This window comes from Scomber scombrus, chromosome 23 (assembly GCF_963691925.1).
Source record: "Scomber scombrus chromosome 23, fScoSco1.1, whole genome shotgun sequence".
Taxonomy (NCBI): Eukaryota; Metazoa; Chordata; class Actinopteri; order Scombriformes; family Scombridae; genus Scomber; species Scomber scombrus.
Genome location: NC_084992.1, coordinates 9,566,200 through 9,579,809, shown reverse-complemented (window position 1 = coordinate 9,579,809; position 13,610 = coordinate 9,566,200). Strand labels below are relative to the sequence as shown.

Below are 13,610 nucleotides of genomic sequence, written 5' to 3'. Positions count from 1 at the left end.
TTGGAGTAGGTGGGATGGGCTGAGTAACTGGCGTGTACAGCAAAGTAGGTTCCCAGACCATATGCAGTTGCTGAGAAAAAGAGGAAACAGATACATTAACAACAATCTGTAGATCACTGTTGTAGTATTTTGTGTCAAGAGTGCTTATGAGTATGAATGGTACAAATGATCATTACCATTTGCAAAACTCCTGTTGAACCCAGTTTTCATGATGGAGTCACAGTTGTCCTGGGTCGTCCCGTGATACAGAAGCTTTTCACCTGCTCCATGGGTCTGTCCATTCTTATCAGAAATGTGCTTCTTCTGCACTTCATAGGCGCGTCGCAGATGAACATTCTGCAAACGTTCAATCTACCAAAAAACAAAACAAAAACAAACAAAAACAGAAAACTTGTATGTAACCTGTTGAGACTACCTGGAAGTAATGTAAATATTTAAATTACATTCATAACATGTTGCTGACAGATTTTATGCAATTATAGCCATATATATACATATATATGCCTTATACCATATAAAGATATAACATGGATACCCATTTATTCAGGTCTATTATGGATCAGGGAAACTGAATTCCTCTGAAGTTAAAATATATATGAAAATATATTTATGTAAACATGTGACAGATAGTGGTTTAAGGTGAAACGGTTAAGTGCAAAGTTTGAAATACGTCTAAAACCAGTGTAGTTGCTGATCCTAGCCTTTTCTGTATTCTTCATGCCATTTAGTGCCTGTATTTGCTCATTTTATTTTGTGGATATATTGAGCACATGTAACTTTCTCAATTTTTGCATTTGATGATACCCTGGAAGTTTGTGTAATCCATGTATACAGATACATAAGTATACAGAAGTGTCTTGTCCTGGTGAAAGCTGCTCACCTTCATTACAGTCTTGGGGACAGTTCGTTTAAAGGCTTCCTTTACAGTTTGATACTCAGCAGAGGAAGGCTGCAGTGCAAACACTATCAGGTTTTCATCATTTGCCATGTTGTCCCAGTACAAAGGGGGAGTGAAGTCTGGAATAGTATAAAGATGTCAGCTTTTCATTGGGAAAAACCAAACCAAAGTGTATAAGGTAAAATGGTCTATAAAATGTCACAATGATATCAAATAGTAAATGAAGCTCAATTGGATATTATCAACTTATAGATGGTTTTTACTGATCTGTAAAACACTCCCTAAAATCTAAAAATATAACATAAATGAATCAAGGTTTAAATATTTTGCAGACAGTATTTTTTAATAACCATCTTCTCACCTGGCCAACTCTCAAGTCGTTTCAGCTTTGCCGCCTGTCCACTAAATGGTATTTTGGCCTCGATCCTCCGTTGATCCACAGTCCAATGGATGCCCTGTGCATCCACTATCCCTCCTGCTACATAATTAACTTCAAGGTCATGATTGGCTGTTTTGGGAAGTCTCTCCCAGTTGCCATTATGTCCCAGGATGCACCAAGCCACACGGCCATACAAATCCTCCTCCTCTTTAACTCTCACCTCTCTCCTGAGGCAGTCGTGCTGAAAGGCATTAATCATCTGTGTCACTTGGCCGACTCCATCTTTCCACCCGCTCACCATCAAGTCACCCTGGTTCATCTGCATGTACAGACCCAGGGTCTCCACCAGCTGCGTCAGATCGTTCATGTCATCTTGGGTAAGGCCTTCCAGCTCTGCCTTTTTGAGGGTTTGTGTGGAGCACTGAGCCTCATACAGATTATTCAGCTTTATCATGGCATCATTAACATCCTTTCTGGAAAGACCCAGGAACCGGAAGATAGACTGCTGACTCGTAGAAATGGTACGGGCGATGCTTAGGTCTGTGTTCATAGACAGTGGAAGCTGTTGTTGTGGTGCTTGAGAAAACTGATGTACTGGTGCTGCAAGATTCATCAAACAATGACAATCAGTGAAAATTCCCAATAAAATGAGAGAAATCTGATTCTAACAACCAAGAAGACTTTTCCCATTACCTCTGTTGATTACAGCAGTGGCAAACATCTGCATTGCTTCCTCTTTAAACGCCAGGAAAACATTAATCTTGATCAGGACAAGTCTAATCTTGGTGAGTCTGTAAAGAGTGGACGACGTGGCAGCCTTGACCCCTCGGAGGATGGCACCTGCCACGACACCTGGGTCCAACCCACCAACACCTGAACAGTTTTGTGTCAGAATTTTATATCAGATTTAAAACTGTCAGTGTCTTGAACCACAAACCTGACAATTATTTGATCAAAATAAAATATATACCAGCATCGATGGCAGGAATGGTCATAGACTCAAATCCAATAGATTCACAGTGATAAATGATGCGACACACAAGTTGTTCAATGAGGCCAGCATCCTTTTCTCCACACACATGCAAAATGGCATCACAGGGGAATGATCCAGGATGGGATACCAAAATGTCTCCCCGGTTCACTTTTGCTGCATACAACACAACAAAGACATCATGAGTCCAAAGATGTAGTACACTCAAAATATGGGATCACTGTGGTGTTTACTTTGAATTTGTTTATATATTATTTTAAGCCATGCTTTATTTTGGCTAATTGTAATAAGAAAAACTGTGTAGTATTGTGACAGAGGTCCAAAATAATTCAATTCCACATATCATTACTTGCAACAGGGCAACAGGCTCTTGTTACCCGGGTACAATTGTAATGATCTTGCCCTTATTTCCACCCTCAAAATCAAAATAATACGAATATTTCCACAAAGCTAATGCTGTCCCGTCGTGTCATCTTGCTCACTGTAGCCACGTAGCCAGGTGCCTGCCTGCCAAAAAAGTAGTAATGGTGCGAATTTGTGGTGAAAGTGGTCAAAACATACAGGGAAAGTTGGTTTAAAAAACAGATTAATCTTGAGTATTGTAATTATTACAATTTATCCAGTGGGGACCATCTCAATTTGTACGAAATTTCATTCAATAATAGTCAATCAAAATAAAAAATGTGAACCTTATTCTAGTACTGAAGTCGGGGAATCATCAAACTCATTAGGATTAGGAAAATTGTAACCCACTGGGGGCGCTAGAGGAAAATTCAACAAATTATGGATTTGTCTTCTGGGTACCTACCATCACCGTAGTTAGAGAAGTCGGTAGTGTTTACAACAGGATATGTAATCTCACTGGTGATGTCATCGAACACCAGCTGTAGTTTAACCCCGTCTCCCACTGTTATTGTGATCTCATCAAGGTCACTGATGAGGGACCTGAAGATTGCTGAGAAAAATAGCAGAACAACATGTTTTATATTTTATATCTAATTTGATAATTAAGAATATTAATGGAAATGGGAATGTGCCATATTGCCACCACTGCTAATAGATAACTATGTGAAAATATGTTTTAAATTGTTTTATAACAGTGTTTTTCACTGGATTTGTAATTAAAGACAAATCCAAATAGTCTGAGTTGTCTCCTAGATTACCTTGGCCTCCCTGATTCATGCTTAAGCTGAGCTGCCAATAGACATCATGATAGCACTGTAAATTTAAAAAAGCCAGTATTAAACACTTGCATCCTTGCATCTCACACATTAGTCACAACATTCATCCAAGTGTTGATATTCACCTCAGAGTCAGGATAATCAGGTTTGATGACGATGCGGATGGTGGTGAGTGACCCAGAGGATGCAGATAATCCAAACTGACGAATGTTCTCAGTCAGTGTTTGGATGGCTTTTATCAGCGGGTAGTTCAAAATAATTCCAGGTCCGATAATCGGAAAGGCCACTGAGCTCAAGCCCTGCTGTACGCAGAGGTCTAAACACCTCTTCAGCCCATTACCAAGAGCCTACAAAACAAAAAAAACAGTTGCCTGGTTTGATAAGTCATTGCTGAAAGTCACTGCTGAATTGTAGATGGCTAGCTAAGATGTGTGCAGTAAGCTAGATTTTCAGATGAAGCTCCTTTTGACTGAAGCCCACTGAAAAGGACACAGAGCTCTTGAGGAAATTATTTTTTTTAGCGAAAGCTTGTCGCTCTGGAAAATCCCATCTAGTGATATAAAGTCCCACATGTGTTCAATACTAACCCATACAGCTAGTTAACTTGTCCCTTGGCCTTCTAAGTAGTAGTGCTGTTTTGAGTGTTATTTTGTCTTTGATTACTCATGTCTGAACCTTAAGATATATCAAACCATTTTTCAGTAGAGCTTAAGTGTGCTCTGAACAATTTGTTTACAATGTTTTTTTCTATCCTGTACCCTACCTTCTACCCAGCTGACGACAGCTGTTGTCCAACATGTACAGATATATTTAAGAGGTTGAAATTTCAAGTAAAGAATGAGATAAATATAGAAAAAATATAGACCTGTAAATGTGCATTATATGTTTGTTTGTTCTGTTGACTTCTTTACTTATTTTGGAATAAATTACACATCTAGCCATGGGCTAAAGAAATGTATGCTATTTTTGAGGAAGTTGGGTTACAATATATGTATACAAATTTATCATGTTGTATAACCACAATTAGAACAAAGCTACTTGTTGTATTTGAGGTCAAATGGTTCAATCATATTTTGTTAAAGCTCAAATTACGAACGATTATTTTCAAATTAAGCACAGTTATGGCCCTGAATCATATGTCAGAGCAAACATATCAAGAAGTCAAAGTTCCTTAGTAGCAAAGCTGGGAACAGGAATCCTTCCCTTGAACCTTGAAGTTGGCAGATTTAAAAATATTCAAGAGTTTGACAGGTTATGTGAATTATGTGAACTTGGAGAAATTAAAAATGAATCACATCTTCTTCTGTAATGTCCTTTTTATGATGACTTAAGAACACAGATATATAATTAAATGTCTGTTCAAGATCCAGAAATGTTTTGGTGCTCTAATGATGACAGAAAGAAATGGTTATTTAATTTTAATGCTTATAGGTTGGCTACTTTAGTCTCTAAAGCTTGGAAAAAACGTTAGGTGTATTGATTCTACTGTTATGAAGTTCATTACCTCTTTGCAACACTAAATGAACCTTACATGTAAATCCATATTCTCCTTCATTCCTGAATCCTGCAGGTATTTCACTTTACCTGCACACTCTGCCCTCTGACTCCATCCCATGGCAAACACTCAATGAAGAAGATCTTGGAGCAGCTCAGAGACGGGGGCCCATCAACCTGCAGCACATCTCCAGGGCGGAGGGTGCAATTTGCTGCCACCGACTCAAACTTTGACTTGATTGTGTTCCCTACTTTATTTAACAGACATTCGCCTATTTTAGTAACAGTTAGCTTCTTGTTAAGCATCGGGACCACCAACACATCCACCTGTGGAGATAATAACAGTGTGAGTGGTGCACTGCTGCTTTATTGATTAAAACAGAGTAATAAGTAAAATAGAGTAGTCTAACCTGCTCATCCTCCAAATTGCCGAACTTGATCTCAAGGTTTATTTTGTTGACCACCATACTTCCTACATTCAGAGGTTGAGGTGTGACGCTGCTGGGTCCTGGGTTACTGATGCTTTGTGATGTAGTATTCACATTTCTGGACTGCACACCTTGTTGTGCTGTAATAAGAACATGACAGGAGCTCTCTACCAGCTCCTTGCTGACTTTACCTTCTCTCTGGAAGTAGTGCTGAGCCCCTGGTCCATCTAGAACTAGTGTGTCTGATGTCAGACTGGCTAAAGTTGATATTAGGGTCCACTTGGCCTCCTGAACTAGACAACGGGGACCAGACACAAGCACACAAGGATACGGGAAATGCGAGGCTTTTAATGTCACCTCAGTTGGTTTCATCCCAATCAGGCCCAAGATTTTATCAAAACTGTCAATTATATCAGGGTTGGGTAAGTTCAGCACCTCTTGTGTACTGACGTGGTTCATTTGGTAGTCTTGCAGAACCTCTCTCAGTTTGTTCACATTTTCACTGTAGCCAATCAGCTGTACTTTGGTCATTGCAGCTCCACTGGTAACTGAGATGAAGCTGACATCTACTCTGCGCTCTCGAAGGTTTGCTTCATTTTTTGCTTTGATCAGGACTTCCTTCACTTTGTCTAGATCTGGAGGTAGAGCTGCGGCACCCTGCAGCTGCACAGTGACCTCACTCAGTTCTCTCAGAACTGCTGCCTCAGCCTCATCCAGAGCATCAGAGGACAAACTCGACAGTAACAGGTCTGACCCAACCTCTAAGGCAACAGCGTTCCTGAGGCTGTGCTGGAAGCGAGTCTGGTACTTGGAGATGACACCACTGGATGTCATGAAGGTCATCAAAGTTGTAGAGAGCTTAACTCTCTTTTCCTTTATCTTTTTTAACAGTTCCTCAAATTTTGTCACTCCTAACTGCACTTCCTTGTCAGGGCCCTCCAAGATGATCAAATTCACATTACCTCTGAGGATTTTTACTTCTAGGCAATGTGCACACATTTCTCTACTGAACTCCTCCTCTACCAGTTTGAACTGCTTCTCTACAACTGGGAGTTCCTTACGATTTGGCAGTCTCGCCTCCAGAATCGCAATTCTTTCCTTCACAGCCTGAACTTCTCCCACAACCACAGCATAACCAACCTTTATGTACACTTTGATATTATCTGTCACAAAGCTGAGGTCCTGCAGTAGGATTTTCACTAGTTTTGGCTCAACCACATGATAGCAGAGACAGCTCTCAGTAAAACCCACAAAGATCTTATCCACCTGTAGCTCCCATGTCTCTGCAGCACTGCCAAAAGCTCCTCCAGGCCCATTCTCAACATCCCCTCTAACCACTGCCTCCTCTCTATCAAAGTCTAACTCCACCTTGCAACTAATAGTAGAGAGCTGATTCTCTAAGACTTTGAATGCTTTGGGGTTGTCTCTCAGATAATACAGAAAGAAAACATCAGTCTTGAAAATCTTCTCAAGGCCATTTGTGTTTTCTTTTTTGAATGTCTAAAGGAGAAAAGCAACAATAAACACATGAATTATTTTATAACAATGTGACTTTAATCAGATTACTGCATTTTATGTTCTATAAATCTTGATGCCATAAACATCTTAAAATCTTATAAGATTCCTGTGACTCTCTTGGGAAGTCCCTCCGCCTAGGTTACCTACGGTCATTAGTACCCTATTAACTCACCTGTGAGTGACTAATCGATGGCTGATCAAAGTGTTTAGGGGTCTGAGGTGAATTGGTTCGGTTCACAGTCAGATGAAGCTCCCCGGAAAGAAGTGAGATAGTGTGAAACTTCTTCTGCAAAACCCTTTCATGATCTTTAAACACAACAAAGTCCCAACTAGCTCAAACTGCAAAGTAAATTCTACTCATAACTCAGTCCAACCTGTTGTCATGCCTTACCTTGTTTTTCCTTAAAGCTGATTTTATAGGTTTTGTCTCCAACTTTTTCAATCATTCCACAATCACCACCACCAGAATCTTGTCTTTTCCAGAAATGTCTCCTGATCGTTTCCTTCTCTCTGTCTGTCAGCTCCTTAGCCTCAAAGAATAATTGATATAGATAATTTTCCATTTTACCTGAACTTATGAAAATGTTATTTAGTATGTTTCTTATCAAAAGTACTTCTCTGTGTGCCCCCTGCCTACTGAGTAAACAGTGTATTCTGCAGGGCCTTTATTTAGTTTCACTTTCATCTGTAAAGGTCTGCCTGCTCCCTATGTCATGACTGCTTGCAAATGGTAACAGCCAAAACTATAAATAGGTGATGTTAAGCTTTATGTGGGACATTACCATGTGTGGTCTTGTTGTGTCATGTTACTATGATTAAATGATGATGATAACATTGATTATTATGTATTTCCATGATGCTGATTAGTATAATCAGTCCACTAATAATCATGATGAAACCATTGAAGTTTCGGACATTTCATCCATTTGATGTGTTGTGATTTCCCAACATTGAACAATCAAAACAAAGAAAAAGAAATACCTTTACACATTAAGTTCTGGTGTAAACTTGACATCTTGCAGCATTTTCAAATTGACCCACCAGATATCTTACTGAGACTAAACACTGTACTGATGCAAAGCCAAAAAATTAAGCAGCTGCTGTCAGTGTGAATAAAGTGATTTACACATGGGAGAGCAGAAGGTAAACTCAGGACAGTTGTAAAAGTTGATGAGCTGTCAGCACTTTGCTGAAATTAGTTAAAGGTCAGTGAAAAGGAGAAACCACAGGGTCACTTCTACTGTGAAGATGCACCTTGGTTAATTTTGGCTGACCAAAGGTTCAATACATAATCAATGATGATAGCGTTACAACTGTGTGTTTAACAGGTATAGCATCAGCATTTATAATGATAATGGTGACAGTCATAAGATAACAGTAAAAATATTACAGTTTTTAAAATTCTATTTTGTCCATGCAAGTTTAAAAAGAGGCTATTCAAAACATTTTTGTACCAATCTCTTTGATTTTGATTTGATTTTTGTATCAAATACAAATAAGACAGTTAAAGACCAACTATGTGATTTGTTATCAGTAGTTTTTATTTTATTTTATCATGACAGGGGAAAAAAGGACCTTGAGTGAATACTTATTTTCCTCTCAGCCACTAGGGGGAGTGTGTTGGTGTTTGATTGACAGCAGCAGGCAGGCAGAGAGAGACAAAGTAAACAGGCTTGTGATGTAGATTACTGGTCATGAACAGTGTGCTCTGAGCAGTGGTACTTGAGATTTTTGCCACATTAAAACTAATGTTATCTGTGGATGAAAAAAGCAGCCATTCCATTTTGTGCATTGACATGGAGGGATATAAAAGCAGAGGGTTGTGGCAAAACAATGCAGGGTCATCCAGAAAATAATTGAATGTGGCTCAATTTTTGCTGTAACTTAATCCAGGACGGCACTGTGTTTGAAAATCACATAAATGTAAATTCATATTCCTGGTGGATTACTGTAAAAACCGGTAAATAAAGTGTATCTTTGTCATAATTTAAAAAAATTCAAACTCAGTTACACCTCAGCCAAAATATAGGCCTTGTTAACATAGTTATGTAACTGTAGGCTGTAGTAAATATGCCATAAAAACGAAACAATGAGCTAAAAGAGGCTAATAAGCTTCAGAGCTGCAGAGTTGTGTGAGCGACCCCTCTCACAGTACATATAATCAATGGATTCAATGATGCATTCAATATAAGAAAAATATCAATGAAATGCAATGCAATGCAATGCTTTTTCCACCTTTTTATATTCATTTATACAATCTGTTTCTTTCCATGTTTGTCTTTGTGCAACACCTAATGCAAATATCAACCAAATAAAGGATTGACAGCTTCATACATTAGTGAGAAAATGTTGCCTTTAAGTGTGCATGTAAGTCAGTGGTGTTAGTATTTACTTTACAACAATGTGTGATGATAGTGACTCCATCAATAATTCAGCTGGTGTTATTATTATTTAGATTGGTATTTAAGTCATAACAACTAACTTGATGAAATAAGTGTGCAGTGAGCACACACCAAAATAAACTTGACAACAACATGAATTGTCAGTCTGTCAAGCAGAGGATTGCACATTAATGTGGCATGAAACAACATGAATCAAACTAAAAGACAACTGCAGCTCTAAATGACATAACTAGTATTTCAATTCACTTGAGCATTTCGTTCCAACAAGAGTCAATGTTGAAAGCAACAGTTTTTCAAGTACAACCTCTTTTAATTGTCCTTCTTCCCACTCAGTCCAGTCTTAAACAGTCAGTAAACCCTGAGGGCAATCTGGTAGACTGGTGGAGGCACATAAAGCCAGACTGGGACAGAATCATAACAATTATCATTGTTATACATGACTATAACTGTAAAGATACCTTAAACCATTATTTATAACTCAAAAGCTTATCGCTCACCTTTTTTTCATTATGTATATAAAAATGTGCACTAAGAAAAACGCCTCATGTTTCCCTCACAGTCACTTGAAAGTGATGAGGTAGTCTGGGTAAGCTTGGTTATCATGGAACACGACATACATGTTGGGATTGTCCATTTTATCCACCACACTGTCATAGCGCTCATGGGGCTGCTGGTCACTGAGAGGCGGAGGAACCTTCATGTCACTTCGACCCTGTGTGTAGATGCCAGTTAGGACTCGGGCTACAAACATTAACTGGGTACCATCCATAGCAGGCTTGGAGTAGGTGGGATGGGCTGAGTAACTGGCGTGTACAGCAAAGTAGGTTCCCAGACCATATGCAGTTGCTGAGAAAAAGAGGAAACAGATACATTAACAACAAGCAAAGAAACCTGCCACAGTCTGTAGATCACTGTTGTAGTATACTGTGTCAAGACTGCTGATGACTATGAATGGTCCAAATGATAATTACCATTTTGCCCAGCAAAGCTCCTGTTGAATCCAGTTTCAATGATGGAAGTACAGTTATCCTGGGTCGTCCCGTGATACAGAAGCTTTTCAACTGCTCCATGGGTCTGTCCATTCTTATCAGAAATGTGCTTCTTCTGCACTTCATAGGCGCGTCGCAGATGAACATTCTGCAAACGTTCAATCTACCAATAAAAACAAACAAAAAAAGAAAACCTGTATGTAACCTGTTGAGACTACCTGGAGGTAATGTAAATATTTAAATTACATTCATAACATTTTGCTGACATTATTTTTTTTTATACCATATGTAGATACAAAATGGATACCCATTAATCTAGGTCTATTACAGATCTAGATGACTGAATTCTCCTGAAGTAAAAATGTCTATGAAAATAGTATTTATGTAAATATGTGACAGAAAAGTGGTTTAAGGTAAAACAGTTAACAAAGGCTTCTATCAGGTAAGAAAGGAAAGGAGCAACTAAGCAAGTTTGAAATGCATCACAATTCAGAGTAGTTCCTGGTAAAAGCTGCTTACCTTCATTACAGTCTTGGGGACAGTTCGTTTAAAGGCTTCCTTTACAGTTTGATACTCAACAGAGGAAGGCTGCAGTGCAACCACCATCAGGTTTTTATCTTTTGCCATGTTGTCCCAGTACAAAGGGGGAGTGAAGTCTGGAAACAATTAGTTGACAAGTATAAAGATGTCAGATTTTCATTAAGAAAAACAATCCAAAGTGTATGAAGGTAACATGGTTCATGTGAAATCTGGACTTTGTATTTTCAGATTACTAGATAATGTCAAGAAAGGCAAGAGCTTTTTCTTTAATGCTGTTTTAAGTTGTGATTTACAGAAAATCTTCCGAGAAGCAGCTCAAGGTTTGCTGATAATCTAATGATGATGGTCTATAAAATGTCACAATAAAATCAAAACGTAAATGAAGCTCAACTGGATATTATCAACTGATAAAGGGTTTTTACACATATAGCAGTACAAATATAACATAAATAAATAAATATTTAAATGTTTTACAGAGAGTATTTTTTAATAACCATCTTCTCACCTGGCAGATTCTCAAGTCGTTTTAGCTTTGCCGTGTGTCCACTTAATGGTCTTGTGGCCTCCATCCTCTGTCGATCCACGGTCCATTGGATTGCCTGTGCATCCACTATCCCTCTAGCTATATCATTAATTTCAAGGTCATAAGTGGCTGTTTTGGGGAATCTCTCCCAGTTGCCATTATGTCCCAGGATGCACCAAGCCACACGGCCATACAAATCCTCCTCCTCCCTAACTCTCATCTGTCTCCTGAGGCAGTCATGCTGAAAGGCATTAATCATCTGTGTCACTTGGCCGACTCCATCTTTCAACCCGCTCACCATCAAGTCACCCTGGTTCATCTGCATGTACAGACCCAGGGTCTCCACCAGCTGCGTCAGATCGTTCATGTCATCTTGGGTAAGGCCTTCCAGCTCTGCCTTTTTGAGGGTTTGTGTGGAGCACTGAGCCTCATACAGATTATTCAGCTTTATCATGGCATCATTAACATCCTTTCTGGAAAGACCCAGGAACAGGAAGATAGACTGCTGACTCGTAGAAATGGTACGGGCGATATTTGGGTCTGCGTTCATAGACAGTGGAGGCTGTTGTTGTGGTGCTTGAGAAAACTGAAGTACTGGTGCTGCAAGATTCATCAAACAATGACAATCAGTGAAAATTCCCAACAAAATGAGAGAAATCTGATTCTAACAACCATAAAAGAAGAAGACTTTTCCTATTACCTCTGTTGATTACAGCAGTGGAAAACATCTGCATTGCTTCCTCTTTAAACGCCAGGAAAACATTGATCTTGATCAGGACAAGTCTAATCTTGGTGAGACTGTAAAGAGTGGACGACGTGGCAGCCTTGACCCCTCGGAGGATTGCACCTGCCACGACACCTGGGTCCAACCCACCAAAACCTGAACAGTTTTATGTCAGAATTGTATGTCAGATTTAAAACTGTCAGTGTCTTGAACCACAAACCTGACAATTATTTGATCAAAATAAAATATATACCAGCATCGATGGCAGGAATGGTCACAGACTCAAATCCAATAGATTCACAGTGATAAATGATGCGACACACAAGTTGTTCAATGAGACCAGCATCCTTTTCTCCACACACATGCAAAATGGCATCACAGGGGAATGATCCAGGATGGGATACCAAAATGTCTCCCCGGTTCACTTTTGCTGCATACAACACAACAAAGACATCATGAGTCCAAAGATGTAGTACACTCAAAATATGGGATCACTGTGGTGTTTACTTTGAATTTGTTTATATATTATTTTAAGCCGTGCTTTATTTTTTCTAATTGTAATAAGAAAAACTGTGTAGTATTGTGACAGAGGTCCAAAATAATTCAATTCCACATATCATTACTTGCAACAGGGCAACATGCTCTTGTTACCCGGGTACAATTGTAATGATCTTGCCCTGATTTCCACCCTCAAAATCAAAATAATACGAATATTTCCACAAAGTGAATGCTGTCCCATCGTGTCACCTTGCTCACTGTAGCCACGTAGCCAGGTGCCTGCCTGCCAAAAAAGTAGTAATGGTGCGAATTTGTGGTGAAAATACTTTTTTGTGGCAAAACATACAGAAAAGTTGGTTAAAAAACAGATTAATCTTGAGTATTGTAATTATTACAATTTATCCAGTGGGGACCATCTTAATATGTACGAAATTTCATTCAATAATAGTCAATCAAAACTAAAAATGTGAACCTTATTGTAGTACTGAAGTAGGGGAATCATCAAACTCATTAGGATGCATCACTTGGGAACTGTGGATATCTGTGCCCTCAATCCAGTAGCTGGTGAGACATCTTACTAATTACTTTACTAAAATTGTAACCCACTGGGGGCGCTAGAGGAAAATTCAACAAATTATGGATTTGTCTTCTGGGCACCTACCATCCCCGTAGTTAGAGAAGTCGGTCGCTTTTACCACAGGATATGTAATCTCACTGGTGATGTCATCGAACACCAGCTGTAGTTTAACCCCGTCTCCCACTGTTATTGTGATCTCATCAAGGTCACTGATGAGGGACCTGAAGATTGCTGAGAAAAATAGCAGAACAACATGTTTTATATTTTATATCTAATTTGATAATTAAGAATATTAATGGAAATGGGAATGTGCCATATTGCCACCACTGCTAATAGATAACTATGTGAAAATATGTTTTAAATTGTTTTATAACAGTGTTTTTCACTGGATTTGTAATTAAAGACAAATCCAAATAGTCTGAGTTGTCTCCTAGATTACCTTGGCCTCCCTGATTCATGCTTAAGCTG

At 39.0% G+C, this 13,610-nt stretch overlaps 1 protein-coding gene across 1 annotated transcript in view; it reads left to right on the top strand.

Moving 5' to 3' along the window:
* aadat (aminoadipate aminotransferase) overlaps window positions 1–13,610 on the top strand; it is a 175,074-nt gene that overhangs the window by 74,304 nt on the left and 87,160 nt on the right. The gene's annotated exons all lie outside the window — the stretch shown is intronic.